The sequence below is a fragment of the Equus przewalskii genome, chromosome 27, assembly GCF_037783145.1.
Source record: "Equus przewalskii isolate Varuska chromosome 27, EquPr2, whole genome shotgun sequence".
Taxonomy (NCBI): Eukaryota; Metazoa; Chordata; class Mammalia; order Perissodactyla; family Equidae; genus Equus; species Equus przewalskii.
In genome coordinates this window covers 29,872,570-29,891,081 of record NC_091857.1, presented here as the reverse complement: position 1 = coordinate 29,891,081, position 18,512 = coordinate 29,872,570, and the positions used below count along the sequence as shown (strand labels likewise).

At 45.1% G+C, this 18,512-nt stretch overlaps 1 long non-coding RNA gene across 3 annotated transcripts; it reads left to right on the top strand.

Moving 5' to 3' along the window:
• Nucleotides 1-12,911: 12,911 nt before the first annotated feature.
• On the top strand, nucleotides 12,912-18,307 carry LOC103549128 (uncharacterized). 3 transcript variants are annotated; one of them, XR_011533969.1, is made up of 6 exons: nucleotides 12,912-13,027; nucleotides 14,918-15,007; nucleotides 15,113-16,051; nucleotides 16,435-16,594; nucleotides 16,687-16,758; nucleotides 17,397-18,307. It is a non-coding gene; the product is annotated as an uncharacterized lncRNA (long non-coding RNA). The 3 variants fall into 3 exon arrangements; XR_011533970.1 differs by lacking the exons at nucleotides 12,912-13,027; nucleotides 14,918-15,007 and having other exon boundaries at nucleotides 15,837-16,124; XR_544438.2 differs by lacking the exons at nucleotides 12,912-13,027; nucleotides 14,918-15,007; nucleotides 15,113-16,051 and having other exon boundaries at nucleotides 16,204-16,594.
• Nucleotides 18,308-18,512: the final 205 nt, after the last annotated feature.

The window sequence follows — 18,512 nt, the reverse complement described above, 5'->3', positions numbered from 1 at the left end:
CCAAACTAAAACATTTCACTTGAAAGATTTTTTAATATGTTGGCAATTCCCCCCCCCCCCCCCCACTTTCTTTAGTGGGCAGCTAGAATTTTTATAGATGCACGCAACATTTTAGGCAACAAAAATCAGAAACAAATGGAAATATTCCCAAGTATATTTAAAAATGCAAGAGTTATGGGCTGGTCTGGTGGCTATTGGTTAAGTTCTCATGCTCTGCTTGGGTAGCTGGGGTTCACAGGTTCGGATCCCAGGCACCAACCTAGCACTGCTCATCAAGCCACTCTGTGCTGTCATCCCACGAAAAATAGAGGAAGATTGGCAGAGATGTTAGCTCAGGGCCAATCTTCCTCACATAAAAAAAAAAAAAAAAGCGAGAGTTATGTATATAATATATACCTGTATAATTTCTTTTGATTTTTACTTGCTTACAATAAGAGCAGTTTTATAAGGGCTTCAATGGTTTGGTTTTTCAGTATTGCTATATAACATGCTAACGTTATCCACTTGTTAAAGAAAGGGTCACTAAATATCTTTTGTAAAAAAACATGTAATTTATCTCTAAGTTGACAGCATTTGCAGGGCACAGAAGATTTTCATGGTCTTTCCCCATCTTAATACAATATATTGTACAGATTAGATTGTATTTCAATAAACTTCTATTGTGTTTTAATAAAATTTACTGTAGATGTGACACCCGGTATCACTTTATGCATTTCACTTGCAAATTATTTGCTGTAACAGTTTGTTTATGGATGAAGCATGAATTAATTTCCTGTGTGTTGCTAGCTCTGTAACCTTAACCCAGAACCTCCCCCCTCCCCAACTCCCTCTATTCAAGTCAAAATGACCCATCAGAGGTCCCACTTGCAGTTTTTTCCGTAAAACATGTTCTTTTTAACTTTTTATTTTGAAATAATTTCAAACTTAACAGAAGAGTTGCAAAACTAGTAAGAGAACTCCTGCATACCCTTTGCCCAGATTCACCAAATGGCTAATATTTTGCCACACTTGTGCTCTGTCTCTGTGTGTATATACACACACAAATATACATACAAACTCACATATATATATATATATACACATGTATATAGTTTCCCTGAACTTGTTTAGCTTTCTTTAATCTGGAACAATTACCTGGCCTTGGTTTTTCATGACACTGGCTGTTTTTTTTTTTTCATATAAGCCAATTAGTTTATGGAATGCTTCTCGGTTTGGGCTTATCTAATATTTCCTCATGATTAGGTTCAGATTATGTATTCCTGGCTGGAATGCTGCATAAATTGCAGGGTGTCCCCAGGTAGCTCATCTGCAGGCACGCTGTGTTCGAGAGCGCCTCAGTGGTGATGCTAATTTTGATCGCATGGTCGAAGTGGTATCCGATTTCTCCACCGTATAGTTACTGTTTTTCCCCTTGCAACTAGTCTGTGGAGAGACATCCTGAAAATGTGAACAGTCAACTAGTTTGGTGGCAAGGGGTATGGATTTCGGCAGTTTTAGAGCAGTTTTAGGTTTAGAGAAAAATTGAGCAGAAAGTACCAAGAGTTCCCATATACCCGCTTTTATCTCCCCGTCCCCCACCCCGCCCAGTTTCCCCTATTGTTAACATCTTGCATTGATGTGGTACGCTTATTACAATTAATGATCCTATATTGATACCTTATTAACTAAAGTCCATAATTTACGGTTCACTCCTTGTGTTGCACATTCTATCAGTTTTGCCAAAAGCATAATGCCGTGTATCCACCATTACAGTATCATACAGAATAGTTTTACCATTCTAAAAATCCCCTGTACGCCATCTATTCATCCACTTTATTTGTTTGAATGCTCAAATTGTCCCAGTTTTGGCCAGTGGGAGCCATTTTGAGCTGGCTCCTGTTCCTTTTGATAAGTTCTGTCTTTTTTTTTTTTTTGAGCACTTCTTTTACTTCCTGGCATAAGATGTTCCAGGTTCAGTTCAGTTTTTTCCTGCCCCAGCTCTGAAATCAGCCGTTTCTCCAAGCAGCCCTGGTTTCTTTTAGGGAGGAATGGTATTTAGAAACCAAGATCTGGGCACTAAAACTTTTCGTTTGAATTAAAGAAGTAAATGCATGTTGTGCGGATATCTTGTCTGTTCCTCGGTGGCTAACGGAGTTTCTTTCTGTTCCTTGGTGGCTGACAAAGTTCTCTGTGTATTTCACTTTTGAAAAGGACTTCTTAGAAACAGCTGCCTTTATGGTGTGTTGCCGTGTAGTTACATGTCAAACTTCCCACACTGAAATTTAACTCTTGTTGCTTCAAATCTTCTGCCATATTTTCTATACATCTTCCAATAGTTTTTGCTGGAAAAGGAGTATGCTTTAGTTTATCGTTGTATAGTGGCAAGAAGAACAAGTGTTTCCCCATGACATGTGGCTTTTTGTTTTTCACCATTAGGTTTACGAGCATCAAAAGTAGCTTTTAAATACTGTCATCGATTGTAGTGAAATTTTGTAAAGAGCTGGAGTGAGTACGTGTCACATGACTTGAACACTCTTGAAATACTCTTGTAGAGCTTTGCTTTTTTTTTTTTTTTTAAAGATTTTATTTTTTCCTTTTTCTCCCCAAAGCCCCCCAGTACATAGTTGTATATTCTTCGTTGTGGGTCCTTCTAGTTGTGGCATGTGGGACGCTGCCTCAGCGTGGTCTGATGAGCAGTGCCATGTCTGCGCCCAGGATTCGAACCAACGAAACACTGGGCCGCCTGCAGCGGAGCGCGCGAACTTAACCACTGGGCCACGGGGCCAGCCCCTGTAGAGCTTTGCTTTTATGGTCTTCCTAACGTGCTGGCTTCATACTGTCAGCAGCTAATATCTCAAGGCTCAATATCATTTAGGGGAAGATGAATGGTTAATGACAATGAATGTGAAAACATTTCACAGATAGTCTTCTTGAAGGCTCTAATCCGATTGTGATTGTTTTTATATCATAAGGTGGCGCAACAAAAAGTTCGTACCAGCAACAGGAGAAGGGTCCGTTCTGACATTGTCTAATTCCCTTCTGTGTTAATAGCATTATCTTTCATTCCCAGTTTATTTGCAGGAATACTTGTTACATCTGTTTCCTGAGCATTAGTTTAGTTACAAATGGCTCTGTAATCTGTAAACATGCTTGATCTGGCCAAGTAAACAGCTAAACAAGCTCCAGAAGTGAAGAATATCAAATATTGGCGAAGCTTAATTGATTTCTTATTTAACCACGCAAATTGAATTTCATTGCATCCTAGTGGACCCTTTATTTCAATACAAGCCCCAGAATGGGTGTACTCAGTAGAGAAACCCTGTTCTAGAACCTTCCAGAAGAATTAATTTGCTTCTTTTGGGGCAGGGAGGTTGGTAGAGGAAAGCTCAGAGTCACCAGCTGAGCAGCAGCCCAGTGGAGCAAACTTTTAGGGTGTACAAACACTAGCTCAGGATGCTCGGGGAGGAGAACCTGACCAGCTCTGCTCAGGAATCTCCAGAATTGCCTTTGACCTTGGGGCTTTACCATCTATTCCTCTCCTCATCCCAGCAGGCAGGCAATTAAGTGAAAAATAGCGAGAAACCAAACAGTATGAACACTCAATTGGTTTGGTGGCAAGAGGTATGGATTTCGGCAGGCGACCTGGAGAAAGAGGTGTTTAAGTGGACACCAAGATTCTAAGTAGGAGATGGTTAGGAAAAGAATAGGGGAACAGTGTTCCAAGCGAAGGGAACATCATATCTGGAGGCCTGTGTTCAGTGCAGCTGGAGGAAAGAGTGAGGCAGGCTGCAGGCTGACTGCGTACAGGGAGAGAAAGATATCTGGTTCTATATGATACCATGGAGGACAGCCACGGCCCTTCCCAACTGGTAGCTAAGCATCTCTGAAACAGACCACTGGGCTGCTGGTTAAGAGTATGAGCTCGAAAGTTGACTTGCCCTGGGCGGGTATCCCAGCTCCATCACTCTGAGACCTTGGGCAAGTTATTTAATCTTGTTTCCTTGTGGGGACCATCAGAGTATGCACATCATAGTGGCGTGGTGAGGATTAAATTAATTAATGCATGTAAAGAGTTTAGTCCAGTATCTGGCATATGATGCTCAATAAATATTGGCTGTTTTCTCCCGTGACCATTGTGGTTATTGTTTTTTCTACTTCAGGGGGAAGAGCTGGTTCTGCTAGAGAAAACCTGAAGGATCACGTGGCCCAACGAGCAAAACTTCATTCTCCAACCTCAGCTGGGCTGAAATTTAAAACCTTCTGCACTCATCACAAATCTCTGCCCCACCACTTCTCATTTTCAACAGGTGCTCTCCCACCACACTCCCCCTTTCTGGGAAAATTCAAGCAATCAACAGATCAGACCTCAGCTTTCCACCACCAAAACCTCAAACGCACCTGAACCTGCAGCCATCCTTTCTTTCCCTCTGGTATTTGGAAGACATGCTCCCCTCAGTTGAATGATACTCTCTCCATCTGGTTCTGTAAGCAGCCTCTCTGTAGAGATGGCTTTCCATTGATTATTTTTCCCTTCCCTCATGGCTTCGTCTTCTCACTTTGCCTCCTTCTCATCAATAATTAAACATTCTCAAGCCTCTCCCATTTTAATTAGGCATATCTTTTACCCCCCAAGAATCAGTCCTTTCCCCTACCATCCATAACCAAATTTAGCTACATTTGTCCACACCCATCTTCATTTTCTCACTTCTCGCGTGCTCCTCAGCCCACTAAGTCTGGTTTTCTGTCCTGACCATAGTTCTTACCCTGTTCTTGCCAGGATCACCAGCCGGTTTCTTGTATTCAATCTCATTAGACTCTTTACAGCCTTTATCTTACTTGCCTTCTCAATAGCATTTGGTATTAGCATCTTCTCAGGGTCTCATGACTTCACACTGATTTGCTGTTCCTTCTGTCTCTCTAGCCATTCTTCTCAATCTGCATTGCAAACCCACTCACTGCCGGTCATTTAAATATTGATGTCCCTCTCTGCTTTGTCCTAGTCCCCCCTTCTTCTCATTTTAAGTAGATCTCCCCTCATGGTCTCTTCCCCTCTGTGACTTCACTGGCTGTCATTTATGCTGATGGCTCCTCAAACTGTCTTCAGCCTAGATCTCTCTCCTGAGATCTGGCTTTTAAACTTGTCAGCATATTGGAAATAGTCCCCAGTTACCCTGCCCCCCATTTGAGGAGTCCAGTTCCAGGCCAAAATCCTATGTGTGATGTTTTAGTCTGGACCACAGGCAATAACAAAGCTTTATCTGGCAGGCCTCCTGGGAGGAAGCTGCCCTCCCCACACCAGCCTGGGCACTCAGCAGGGCACTGGGGTTTTCCAGAGGGAGTTGTAGTCAAGGGCTTGGGCTCCCCCAGGCCAGCTGTGCTCAGATGCACATCTGCGTGCCAGGCACCTCCATTCAGATGCCTCAGCTGAGGCATTTTTCTCTACTTTGATTCAATATTTTTCCACTCCTAGTCTTTCTCTCTCTCCCCACCCTCCTTTTGTTCAGGAGGCTTTTATTCAGGGACCCTTGGGTGAGATATTGTTCCCCATCTGTGCTGCATCTACCTGAGTCTCCTGAGCAGTTCTGTGGGGAAAAGGGAGCCGGTGCCTCTTTTGCTTACCCTGTGGCAGTCAATGAATGAAGGCTTGCTTGTTAATTTCCATTTGGCCCTTGTCCTGATGGACTAACTAGACCCTGGGTTGCTTGATATCATCCAGCAGAACCTTCCCATTTGAAACAGGTGTCTCTCTTCAGCTGAAGGAAATGGGGCTTGTTGAGTTTCCTGGATCTGTGTTTATAGTTTTTATCAAGTTTGGAAAATTATTTAGCATTATTTCTTCAAATATTTTTTTCTTTCCTACCCTCTCTTTCCAAATACACATATATTAGGATGCTTTAAGTTAGCTGTTGCTTACTGATAGTTTTTTCGGGTTTTTTTCCAGTCTTTAAAAAAAGAGAAAACTCTCTGGCTATCATTTTTTGATACTTTCTATTGCTATGTCATCAAGTTCACTGATCTTTTCTTCTTCAGTGTCTAAACTCCTGTCAATCTTAATTGAGTATATTTTTCTCTCAGACATTGTATTTTTCATCTCTAGAAGTTTGATTTGGGTCCTTTTTAAAATATCTTTCATGTCTCTCTTTAACATACTAATACTTTCCTCTACTGTCTTGAACATAAGAAATATGATTTTAATGTTCCAATCTGCTATTCTAGCTATGGTTTCTATTGATTTATTTTTCTCCTCTTTATGGATTGTGTTTTCCTGCCTCTTTGCATGCCTGGCAATTTTTGATTGGGTGCTAGACATTGCAAATTTTACATTGTCGGGTGCTGGATGTTTTTGTATTCCTATAAATATGCTTGAGTTTGTTCTGGGATGTGGTTAAGTTACTTGGAAATAGTTTGGTCCTTCTGAGGCTTGCTTTTGTTAGATGGGACCCGAGAAGTGTTTAATGTGTGGCTAAATTTGCCCCAGTATTGAGGTCATATGAGTACTCTACCTGATGCTCCATGAACTATGAGGTTTTCCATTTAGCCCATTATGAGCTGTAGTATTGATCCCTTGTTTCTTTGTGTGTGATTCTTTCCCTGGCCTCAAGTTTCCTTGCAACACACACTTTTATCAGTATTTAGCTAAATACTTGAGGGTGACCCTTTACAGATCTCCAGAGCTTTCTCTCTTTGTACAGCATTCTCCTCCCTAGTACTCTGCCCTGTGAAGTCCAGCTGCCTCAGTCTTCTTGGACTCCTTGTTCCATCTCCTCAACCCACAGGGCTCTGGATTCCTCCTCTCTGTGCTGAGGTCTGGCAATTCTCTCCAGCAAGTCAACTTGGGCAATTCCAGAGCCTTTATAATTTGTTTCTCTTCTCTCAGGGATCATTGTCCTGAGCTTCCTCTTGTCTAATATCTAGATATATATATTCTTCCAGAAGTAGAATTCCCATCATTGTACTACTTTTTAGATCCTTTCTCCTCTCAATTTTCTCTGCTCTCTCCTTGTTAGTAGAAAGTTGTATTTCCTTGATGACCCTTGATGTCTCTCAATCTGTTCTCTCCAGTTTTTATCTCTCTGTATTTTTGCCCTTAGTTCTGGAGGATTTACTTGACTTCTAATGAAATTTTTATTTCTGCAATTATGCGTTTAATTTTCAAAAGCACTTTCTTATTCTTTTCTTTTTAAAAAATAGCATCCTATTCTTTTTTTTTTTTGAGGAATATTAGCCCTGAGCTAACATCTGCTGCCAATCCTCCTCTTTTTGCTGAGGAAGACTGGCCCTGAGCTTCCTCTACTTTCTATGTGGGATGCCTGCCACAGCATGGCTTGCCAAGCAGTGCCCTGTCGGCACCCAGGATCCGAACCAGCAAACCCCGGGCTGCCGAAACAGAAAGTGCGAACTTAACCACTGCGCCACCAGGCCAGCCCCAAAATAGCATCCTATTCTTGTTTTATGGATGCACTACCGTCTCAAATCTTTTAGGATTTGGATTTTTGTAACATTCTCTTCTGTTCCAATATTCTATTTCTTCAAGAATCAATTTGTTGTGTTTGTCTTTCTCTTTTATGCTGCTAGATTTTCTCATTTTCTGGTCATTCTTGGGTATCCATTTATATTTAAAAGATCAAAGGTTTGTTTTTTTTCTCAAAAAGCCCCTAAAATGATTCTTGAGCATCATAACTGATGTCTTACTTAGTAGTATAAGTTCTTTCTGGGTTGGAGATAATAAAAGGTGATGAACACACACTAGTAGGCCCCTCTTCTCAGTACAACTGCTGTGACCACGGATTGTGGATGTGAGGCTTAAGAGAGGCTGTGGAGAGCCAGGTGTACCCACCTGTTTCTTATCTCATTTTACTCATTTGCAAAGCTTATTCGATGCTCCTGAAATAAACCAAAATAAAACCCCATCCTAAGCAGGGACTGAGTCCTCATTTTCCAATCCTAGGATCCGGACCAGACATTATTATCTGACTGTGCATGTACCAGTGCTATTCGTGATCCATCTGTGACCCCTAGGATCCTCTTTACTTGTTTGTGTACGTCAGCCTGCCCCTTCTAATGGCAAGTACCTGTGCCTTTGCTGGATGCAGGCCAGAAGTTCTTGGAAAGGATGTGTGGGGGTATAAATGCCCCAGCCCCCTTCAGCCCTTGGCCAGAATACTTCTGAGGAATGAGATCTACACCATTTTCTTGAGCTTTTCCCTGGGATTAAGATTTACTCACCCACTTTGATAGTTGGCTTAGTGGAAGTCTTCCCTTCCTTGTATAAGCTCCCCTCTCCTCTGGTGCTGTCCTTGTACCACCCAGAAAAACTATGTGCTCTCAATTGTCACCGCTGGATCTCCTTCTCGGGGCAATCCAGTTAAGACAGGTAGTAATGTGGGCCAAAAGTTGACACCCTTATCATACCTCTTTATGCCAAAAGCCCCACGCTTCCCTCTCCCAAAGTTCATTAAGAGAGTCTGGTGAAGAGGGGCCAATTTCCACTCTTGTGCTTCCTAGGCTGTGTTTGACCCTACTTATGGCAGGAAGAATTCAGGCACCCTAAATGTGGCAGATTTGTTTCTGAGACTGTTAAACCACAACGAACACAAACCTGCAAGACCAGTTGGGATGTAGGCTCCAGCTGTCATAAAGAATCTCTTGTGCTGATGTTGGGGTTTCATATCCGTTTATCTCCCCCGCAATAGGGTCCTTTCCTACTCCTGCAAAAATAGAAAGTCACAGTAACACAGAAATCTGCAAATTTCGTTATCAGTTAACAACTTGTGTGTCATTTAAGGCAGTGGTTCTCAAATTTTAGTGTATATCAGAGGACTTGTTGAAACACAGATGAGGAGCCGGCCTGGTGGCGCAGCGGTTAAGTTTGCACGTTCTGCTTCAGGGGCCCGGGGGTCGCTGGTTCGGATCCCGGGTGCGGACATGGCACCGCTTGGCAAGCTATGCTGTGGGAGGCATCCCACATATAAAGTAGAGGAAGATGGGCACGAATGTTAACTCAGGGCCAGCCTTCCTCAGCAAAAAGAGGAGGATTGGCAGCAGATGTTAGCTCAGGGCTAATCTTCCTCAAAAAGAAAACCCAAAACAAAGCAGATGAAAAGACAGGCATCACCTTTAGAGTTTCTGATCCAGTGGGTCTGGGGTGGGACCAGATAATTTGCATTTCTAATAACTTTTCAGGTGATTACTATTGTTCAGGGAGCACACTTTGAGAACCAATCCTTTATAAATAATTTTGATGTTCTTCTCACCGTACCTTCGATGATTATTCTGTCCCTTCTTGTATTCCTTTCGCTGACTCTTCTAATGCGATCTGTGTGGTTTTCCTGTGATTGCATTGTATCTAGTGGGCCACCCAAGCGTCTTATTAGTGATGATAGGATATTTAGAATTGTGTACTTACAGAATTATCCTCTGGCTAGTCTATTCCACATTAGCAGTTTTTTACCTCAGTAAAATATTAAACTACTTCATTTTTAATTTTAAACACAATTAGCAGTCTCGTTCTTTTCAGATGTAGCAATTAACATGTCCAAACATCTTTACAACTACAGTGCAGTTCCTGTCAAATGTTGTGAGGTTTCCAATCTCTCAGGACACTTTGTACAGGATAATGTGTTACTCTTTGAGGGAAAAACTCCGATCTCTCCCTTAACCTTGATGTGTTTGCACTGTGTTTCCCAGAATAAAGAATAAAGTCCCTGAGGAGTTTGTGCATCACAATGTTTCTGGGAAGTTCTATGGAAAGTGATGCCAGAATGAAGAGGCAGGAGGGGAAGAATGACCTCAGCTGAGAGCTGGTGGAAGGTGTGGCCAGCAGTCCAGAGCCAGGAGGGCCACCAGCAAAGCCTCACAGTGTGGGGGAGACCCAGGGGGCCCTGGCAGGTCGGAGGGGATGAGCGGGAGAGCAGGAGCAAGGCAGCTGGGAGGAGAGGGTGCTGGAGAGAAGGCAGGTGAAGGGAAGCAGTGAAGGTGTAGCGATGACCCGGTCAACGTGTCCTAAGCAATGGGGAAGCGGAAACGATGTCTCTGATAGACCTTAATCATGACATATGCTACAATTTTGTATAGGAAGAAACATTGTGGCATTCAACTGCTCTGTGTAAGAGCGAGGTACGGAAAAGAAGGTTAGAGGCTCTTTTGTACGAAACACCATTAGCTAGGTGGGGGAAGGGTCTTTACAGCTTACATCATACACACTATCTTCCATGTTGCCTTTATTATAAACCTTCTCCTTATGTTTACTAATAATTAAGAAGAAGAAGAAAAAAATAAGGCTTTGTGGAGAAATGTAATTTCTTTGATGACAAATATATAAGGTATGTTTTTTCTTGGCAATTGAGTTTGCTCAGACATTGTAAATGAACACACTTGTTATACTTAACCCACCACTGGAATCTACGACACCACCAACTGTCTGACCGCACCAGTCGTGTTATTTCAACTCATCATTGTGGTGGAGATTCTTTTGTTAGTCAGAAAGCAGTAGATTCTAGTCTTAGCTTTATTTTTACGGACTTGCTCAAAAAACACTGCCTGAAACATTCTATATGCTCATCAATGGATGAATGGATGAACAAAACGCAGTATATATATCCACTGGACTATTACTCAGCCATAAAAAGACATGAAGTACTAAAACATGCTACAATGCAGATGAACCTCTAAAATTTCGTGCTAAGGGAAAGAAGCCACACATAAAAGGTCACATATTGTATGATTCCATTTGTATGAACTCTATCCAGAGTAAACAAGTCCATAGAGACTTGGCTGCCCGGGACTGGGGGAAGGGAGAAGGGAAGAGATTACTTAATGGGTATGGGTTTTCTTTTGGGGGGATGAAAACGATTTGGAACTTGACAAGAGTGTTGGCTGCATAACACTGTGAATGTACTAAACGCCACTAAATTGTATACTTTAAAATGGTAAGTTTTCTGTTATATGAATTCCACCTCAGTTGGAAAAAAAAAGCAAAATATTGCCTGTGGCACATCAGATTCAAATATAATGTGAAGCTTTTTCTTCCATGGCAGGCCCTGAACTTCACTCTGCCAGAGCACCTGACGGTGAGTTTCCCAGATGCTCCTTCCAGCACCTTGCAGCTCCCAACAGAGGAGGGGAGCCTGAGAGATGTAATAAGAACCCTGGTACGAGCCACACCCTGTGACAAAGACAGAAGCACGGGGTCATGGGCGGGAGAGAGAAAGCAATGAGGGGGTCAGAATCTGCCATAACTTCTGCGTTTTAGACTGAGAGAGAATCGATGGGACAGTGCTCAAATTTCCATACGGGGCAAAAAGATGCTGTAAAGCCCCAGCTATGGGTACAGATATAAGCAAACCACAAATTGAATAATTTAAGGTTTGTGTGTGCTGATTCCAAATTGGGTACGTGTAGCGTCTAGGAATCTGAAAGATGGAAAGTCCTAGAATGCAATGCAACAACCAGTAAAAGGGATGCCGAAGACCTCGACTCTGAGTCTTGAGTCTGCCGCTAACTTACCGGATGACTCTGGGCATTCATCCGAACATTCATTCAGCAAATAGAGCTTGACCACCCTTAGAACAGTGCCTACCGCTTAATAGGTACTCAGGCGGGGCATGTAAGTCCATTTTTGGTGCACCTTCAAACGCTGGCTGGGTCCTCTTCTCTCTGGACTGCTGTGGAATCTAGAAACACAGCAACATGTCAACATCACTCCCTGGGAGGGCTTTTCCTCCAGCCCTTTCCCCATCTAACAGTGCCATGCTGGCCCTGCTGTGGCAGAAATGCATGTGGCACCGGAATGGGGAACCAGCCACCACGAAGCACCTGCTATGCCCATTGCCACGCCAGGCACTCCGCAGATAGTCTGTAGATATTGGACACCCTGCCTGTACCTGACCCACGTTCTCTTCTCTCCCCAGTGCTGGGCCAGAGCTGGGGCTCTGGGTCCTCTGCCTGGTCTCTCGTTCTTTCCAAGGGCTTCGGTCCTTCTCCCATGGGTATCATCAACGTTTGTGTCAGGGCTCAGCCGAGCTGGAGAGAGCGCTGAGCTGCCAGGAGTCAGAGTAGCTGATCAAAGCCCCAAGCTCCAAATAAGAGTAACAGAAGCCTTGAATCACTTACTGGGATGGTTTAAGCATGAGGACACCCCTGTTCTATTTCTTCCACAGAAGGTGCCCTGGTGGAGGGGGCAGGTGGATCGGCTGGGGTGGTCTCACTGTTAAGGGGACACTCAACAGAAGGCTCCTGCTGGCTTATGAATCTGGCCCCAGGGGGAGGGTGGGGCGAGGAACGGAGAAGGACTGAGCGCAAGTCAGGGGATAACAGTGTCTTCAAGGCTTTCCCTTCCTCCCCTCACAAGGAGGACTTGGCAGAGGCCCCTGGAGAAAACCTCAGATAAAGAGATCCAGGAGTGAAAACACCGGGCCGGGAGCGGACGTGTAATTGTGTGGCCAGCCAGGAGCCTAGTCCTTACTGCAGCTCCCTTCAGAGACCCCATGGGGCCTGCCAGGACAAGCCTTGTAATTGCCTGTGGTCAGGTCTGAAAAATCACACAGAAGGTTTTTGGCAGAGAGCTAGACTCTTCGGTTTCCTGTCTACTGAGGCCACCGACAGAACACAATCACGGTGTATTGTCGCTCCCTTGAAATACCCAACCCTCGACTTTCTTATTCTCCTCCAGGCACTGTCGCATTTCTCTGAGCCCTAAAGTCATACTTCTCAAAGGAGTCAGCTATGCCTGTGGTCTCAACTTCCCCACACCCTCCTCCTCACCCCTCAACTCCCTAAAATCTAGATTTTATTCTCATCACTCCAAAGAAACAGGTCTTGCTAAGTCTCTGTGTTAGGCTGGGTGCCCTAGAAACAGACTCTGAAATGAAGATGTGTATGCAGGAAATTGATTTGGAAGTGCTCTCAGCAACAACGCTTGTAATGAGCGAGGGAGGCAGGGCTGGGCAGAGGGAGAAGCTGAGCCCTGAGGCAGTCAGAACAGAGATCTCAGCCAGACCCACAGAAAGCTCTGGAAGAGGGGTGATGCTTCAGTGTTGTCCAAGTTTAGGTAAGGGGCTGGCTTTTGTACTCCTGTTTGGAGCAGGAGTTGGGTGTGGGCTGCTCCCCAGTGTGTGTGTGTGTGTGTGTGTGTGTGTGTGTGTGTGTGTGACATCGCACAATGCAGCTCCCCTGGCTGAGGCCCATTTCTGGCTGGAGGCTCTGCTGTGAGCTGTCAGCTGCCACCACTGCTAGCAGCTGGGGGAATGAGTACCTCTGTCCTGAAGGGGGACCTGGACGGCACACCCACGGCCTCGGTGCCCTCATGTCTATTGCAGCATTTCCTGTCCTCTTCTTACCTAACTTCGCAGAAGCTTCAGCACGGTTGACCACTCCCTCCTAGAAAAGAGCCCTTCCTTGGTTCCCAGGAGACCACACCTTTGTTTTTTTCTTCTATCTCTCTTATTCCCTTTCAGAGTCTCCCCTTCCTCCTCCTGGGCACTCCATTCTTCTGGTTCTTCTCTCCCAGTGATCTCACACCGTCTCACCAGTTAAAAAAAAACAATGCTCTTGGATGCCAATGTTTATGTCTCTAGCCCAGAACTTTTTCTGAGCTTCTAGCTAATACATGCAGCTACCAGCCTGTGGGTACCTCACAGGCATCTACTCGTCACAGCCACAGCAGATGTCTTGGCTTCCCTGCTCCACTGTAACTGTTCCTTCCCTGCCTGCTCTTTTCCATTTCAGAAAATGGCACCACTTCCAATCCAGCTTCTCAAAGCTGGAACCCAGGGCTGTATCCTAGATTTCTCTCTTTTACTCAGTTGCTTCTGCCTTCTCGAATGCCTCCACTGCTCTCCTGCCCCCACCTCCAGCACACCCCACCAAGGAGAGCCTCCCACTCCCTTCCCATTCCACACCTGACCCTTCCCACACCCTCCTCCACACGGCAGCCAGATGTGGACCTGCCATGACTCAGAGAGAATCCAAGCTCCTGCACGCCAGGCACAGGTGTCTTCTCTGGGTGCCATCCCCATCCTGCCTACCTCTCCAACCTCAGCTTCTGCTGCTGTCTGCAGCATCCTCGCTGTATTTAAGGCTGCAGAGTCATGGAAGGGACCTGAGTGTGGTGTCACCTCTTCCTGACCTCAGGATGAATTCAGTTAATCTCAGGAACATTCTACAGTGGGAGTCACCTGCTTTTGCCAAAGGGAGTTTGACTTTCATGGCTCAGTAACCGTAGGCAGGGGTAGGGGGCTCTTGGCAGGAAGGTGCCAGAGGATGGTGGCCCTGGGCTGGTCAATGGGCTGTACCGTTTAAGAGAGAGTCTGACTGCTGTCACCCACAGGCCCGTGACAGCCCACACGAGCCTCCCTCCTGGCCTTTTTCTTTCTGCCCAGGAAATTCTTATAGTCAGCTTTTCCTTTTTCCTTTTTCTTGCTGTGGCTCCTAGTTAGACAATTTATCACAGAGCTGCAAGTGGACATAAACGTTTTATCCTGTACATGTAGACACAGTCAGTGAGTTTAATACTATGGAGAACATTGCTCATTTGCCTCAATTTACCTTTTTTAGAGAGAAATATCCCTGAGATCATTGCCAGTTATAGGAGTAACATGGTTAGAGGTGAGAGGTTCATCTTTCGAAATTTTCCAGGAAAACCGAGGTCTACTCAAGGAGTCACTGTCCACAGACACTTACCTGCAATGCTCCATATCTAAAAAGCTCTGAAAACCAAGTGTAGTTTTTCCCTCCTTCCTTTGGTGGCAAAGCTAGAACTGAACTCATTTGATGGCAAGCCCTTACCTGGCCCGAAGGTATTTGTGGCAAATGTGACCCAAACTGATGTAAATCCGCTTATAGTTTGAATTTTTCCTTTTAGTGTGACTATTCAAAACTTCTATCTCAGAAACGTTAATATGCTTGATTTGATTGCATCTGAAATCTTTTTCACTTTAAGAGCTCGTTCTTAGTCTCCAATTGCTCTGGGGAACCTGTGGTGTAGTTTCAAGTCGAGTCTGAAGGCCTGAGGACCAGGAGAGCTGATGGTGTAAGTTCCACTCCACGCGCAGGAGGAAAACCAATGTCCTAGCTTGAAAAAAGGCAGAGGGAATGAATTCTCTTTTAGTGAATTCTCTCTTTTGTTCTATTCAAGCCTCCGATGGATTAGACGAGGCCCCCCCACATTGGGGAGGGCGATTTGCTTTACTCCGTCTTCGGAACCGAATGTTCATCTCATCCGGAAACATCCTCACAGACACGCCCAGAATAGCGTTGAGCCAAATATCTGGGCACCTCCGGTCCCAGTCAAGTTGACACATAAAAGTCACCATCACATTCGTCTCCCTTCACTAAAACAGAAGCCCTATGAGGGCAGGGACTCTATCCGTTTCCTTCTCTGTGGTGTCCCCAGCACCTAGAATTCCACCTGGCTCCAAGTGGCTGCTTAGTAACTGGTTCTTGAGCGAATGGATGAAACTAACCCATCTCTCCCTGGATTGAGGGTCTGGAGGCCCGGGATGGTGCATGTTCAGTGGGTTTGTGCCTAAGCTGGGACTCAACCCAGGGCGCTGTTATCTATTGCTGCATCAAACTTAATAGCTTCAAATGACGTTTATTATGTCATAGTTTCTGCAGGTCAGGAATCAGGCGCAGCTTAGCTGGCCCTGGCCTCTCTGTTCAAGGTCTCTCGCGGTGTCGGCCAGGGCTGCAGTCCACTGGGGGCAAATCCACTTTTAAGTTCACGTGGTTGTTGGCCGAATTCTGTTCCTTTAGGGTTGTTAGATTGAGGACCTCAATTCTGTGCTGCCTGTTGGCTGGAGGCGGCCTCAGGTCCTTGCCACGTGAGCCTTTCCGCTGTGGGAGGTTGCTTCCTCCAAGGGCGCCAGCTGAGAAGGCAGCGGAGAGAGCCTGCTAGCAAGATGGAATCATAATCATCCGTAACCGAAATACGGAAGCAGCATCCACCACCTTCGTCACATTCAATTGAGTCATAGGTACTGTCCACACTCAGAAGGAGGGGATTACTCAAAGCTATGAAGACTAAGAGATGGGGAGCAGGTGGCCATCTCATCTTTGAGTCTGCCTGTCACAGGTGGGTAGGCGCACAGACTCTGGAGCCAGGGTTCAAATCCCTGCTCTGTCACTTCTTTCCTGTGTGATCTTAGGTAAGTTACTTAACCTCTCTGTACTTTAGCTTCAACCTTTGAAAAATTAGGCAAATAATAGTATCTGCTTCATAAGGTTGTTGTGGGAATTAAATAAGGATACAGAAGTGCTTAGAACAGGGCCTGCACACGGAAGAGCTAAGTAACAATTGGCTGTTACTCCTGCTCCTTTGGGCAGGCGTGCAGCGTAACCCTTAAAGGAAGTGCAGTGAAAGCTGCCCCGTGTTTCCTCCTTCTGTGGGATTGTTCAGTCCAATCTAGACCCTGTTCATGCCACAATTTCTCCTGCTTAGAGACTTTACCCCCATAGGTTGAACTTTCTGAGAATTTTTGAGTCATAAACCAAGGGCAATAAATCTGGGATCATCAAATGCCAGCTCGTGGGTTAGTGGCTGCTTAACGAAGAGTTCTGATGGGCGTGGAAACAGAGGCGTGGTGTGGTGTCTGATGGCCCAGATCTGATCGTTGAGGTAACCAGGAGACGGAACGTGAACTTGACTCAGGAAGAAAATTACATTGAGTTTCTGCTGCATGAGACAGACTTCTTCTTTTGTTTTTCAAGGAAGTGAACTGGCTGGAGCATGGTCTGAACTCGGGAGCTCAAGATACAGACCGCAAGCTGTCTGTCCTTAAGGTAAGTCCCTTGCTGAGGAAAGTGAGGTATCAGGTTCCCATAAAAGAAGTGGGCCGACCCCCTGCTCTCCCTTCTTCCCATTTTAAGCACTAAGAAGAGGTTATAACTGGTCAGCGGGAAGCGAGACAGCCTTTCACTGCTGTGTGAGTTTCCTGGCTGCCTGAACACATTACCGCAAGCAGAGTGGTTTGAAACAGAAATGCATCCTCTGACACATCTGGAGACTAGAAGTCTGAAATCAAGGTGTGGCAGGGCCACGCTCCTTCCAAAGGTTCTGGGAAGGATTCTTCCTTGCCTCTCCCTAGTTTCTGATGGTGGCCCACCATCCTTGGCATTTCTTGGCTTGTAGACACATCACCCCAATCTCTGCCTCCATCTTCACATGGCCTGCTCCCTGTGTGTGTCCCTGTGTCTCTTCTTATCAGGACACCGGTCAATGTATTAGGGTCCACCTTACTGTAGTTTGACCTTATCTTGAGTTAACTAATTACATTTGCCAACATGCTATTTTCAAATAAGACCACATTCTGAGGTTTGGGGTAGATGTGGATTTTGGGGTGACACTATTCATCCCTGTACAGCTACTAAACATTTTCATGTATTTATCTTCACTAGTTTCAAATTACCTCTCATTATAGCACTGAAGTCCTCAGAAATCTGGAGCCACGGACAACTTATTGTGTTCCAGTCCTAGGATTTATTCTTGATTAGGACAAAGTCATGGAATGGAGTGAGCCTGTCTATGAGCAAACAACCGATGGTGATGAGTCCTGAGATGCACCACCTGTCACTGCTTCCTTTAGGCTTTTTAAACAGCTGTGTAGACTCCCAATGGGTGTTTGAGTTGGAAGCCTCCTTAGACATCATTGCGTCCAGCTCAAACTCCAACCCGGTTCACCCCTGGCTGATCGGCTTCATGCTGGGAAGGAGACCACCACCTTCTGAGCCAGCTCGTCCGCTTGTAGACCCAAGGGATTGATGGACACGTCTCTGTCCACGGTGCCGAAGTCTCCCTCGGTGCGCCCACCTCCGCTGGTCTGCCTTCTCATCAGTCTTCCACAAGACAGCCCGGGAAATCTTCAGACCCCGACCCCCGATCGTATTCCCAGTTCCTTTAAAAAAAAAAAAAACAAAACTCCCTATCCTGTCACCCTGCTCACAATGTGCACAGGTTTTCAGGGTGGTACCAAGACTTATATATAATTTTCCATATATGGTCTGACACAGGCCCTGGACACTTAGTATTTCTCTTCCTTTTTGTTTCAAACTTTTTATTTTGAAATAACGTGAAACTGATAGAGAAGTTGTAGAAACCATACAAAGAACTCCTCTGTGCTCTTAACCCAGGTGCACTGATTGGTGCTTGGTGTTTTTAGAAAACAGGACGGGCCCGTGACAAGGCTGTGAGGGTTCAGCAGATCGTCTGTGTGGCCTGTGCACTGGGATTCAGGGAATGCGGTCGCAAGTTGCATAACTTTTGGGGGACCTGTCACACACAGTTACCATGGGCTGGGTTTGACATTAAACACATTCTCCAGCTCATTTGCAATTCTTGCCTTCTTCCTTCTGGCACTCACCCATGAGAAACCTCGGTTCAAGGAGAAACCTCTGGTAAGAGAGTCTTGTTAGTTTTAGTCCATCATGGCAGCTTGTCAAAGTCTTGTTGAATGTCTCGTGAAACATGTTCATCACTCATCTTAGCTTTGTCTTATCTGCAGATTTGAAAGAAATGGCTTCCAGACCTTTATTCAGTT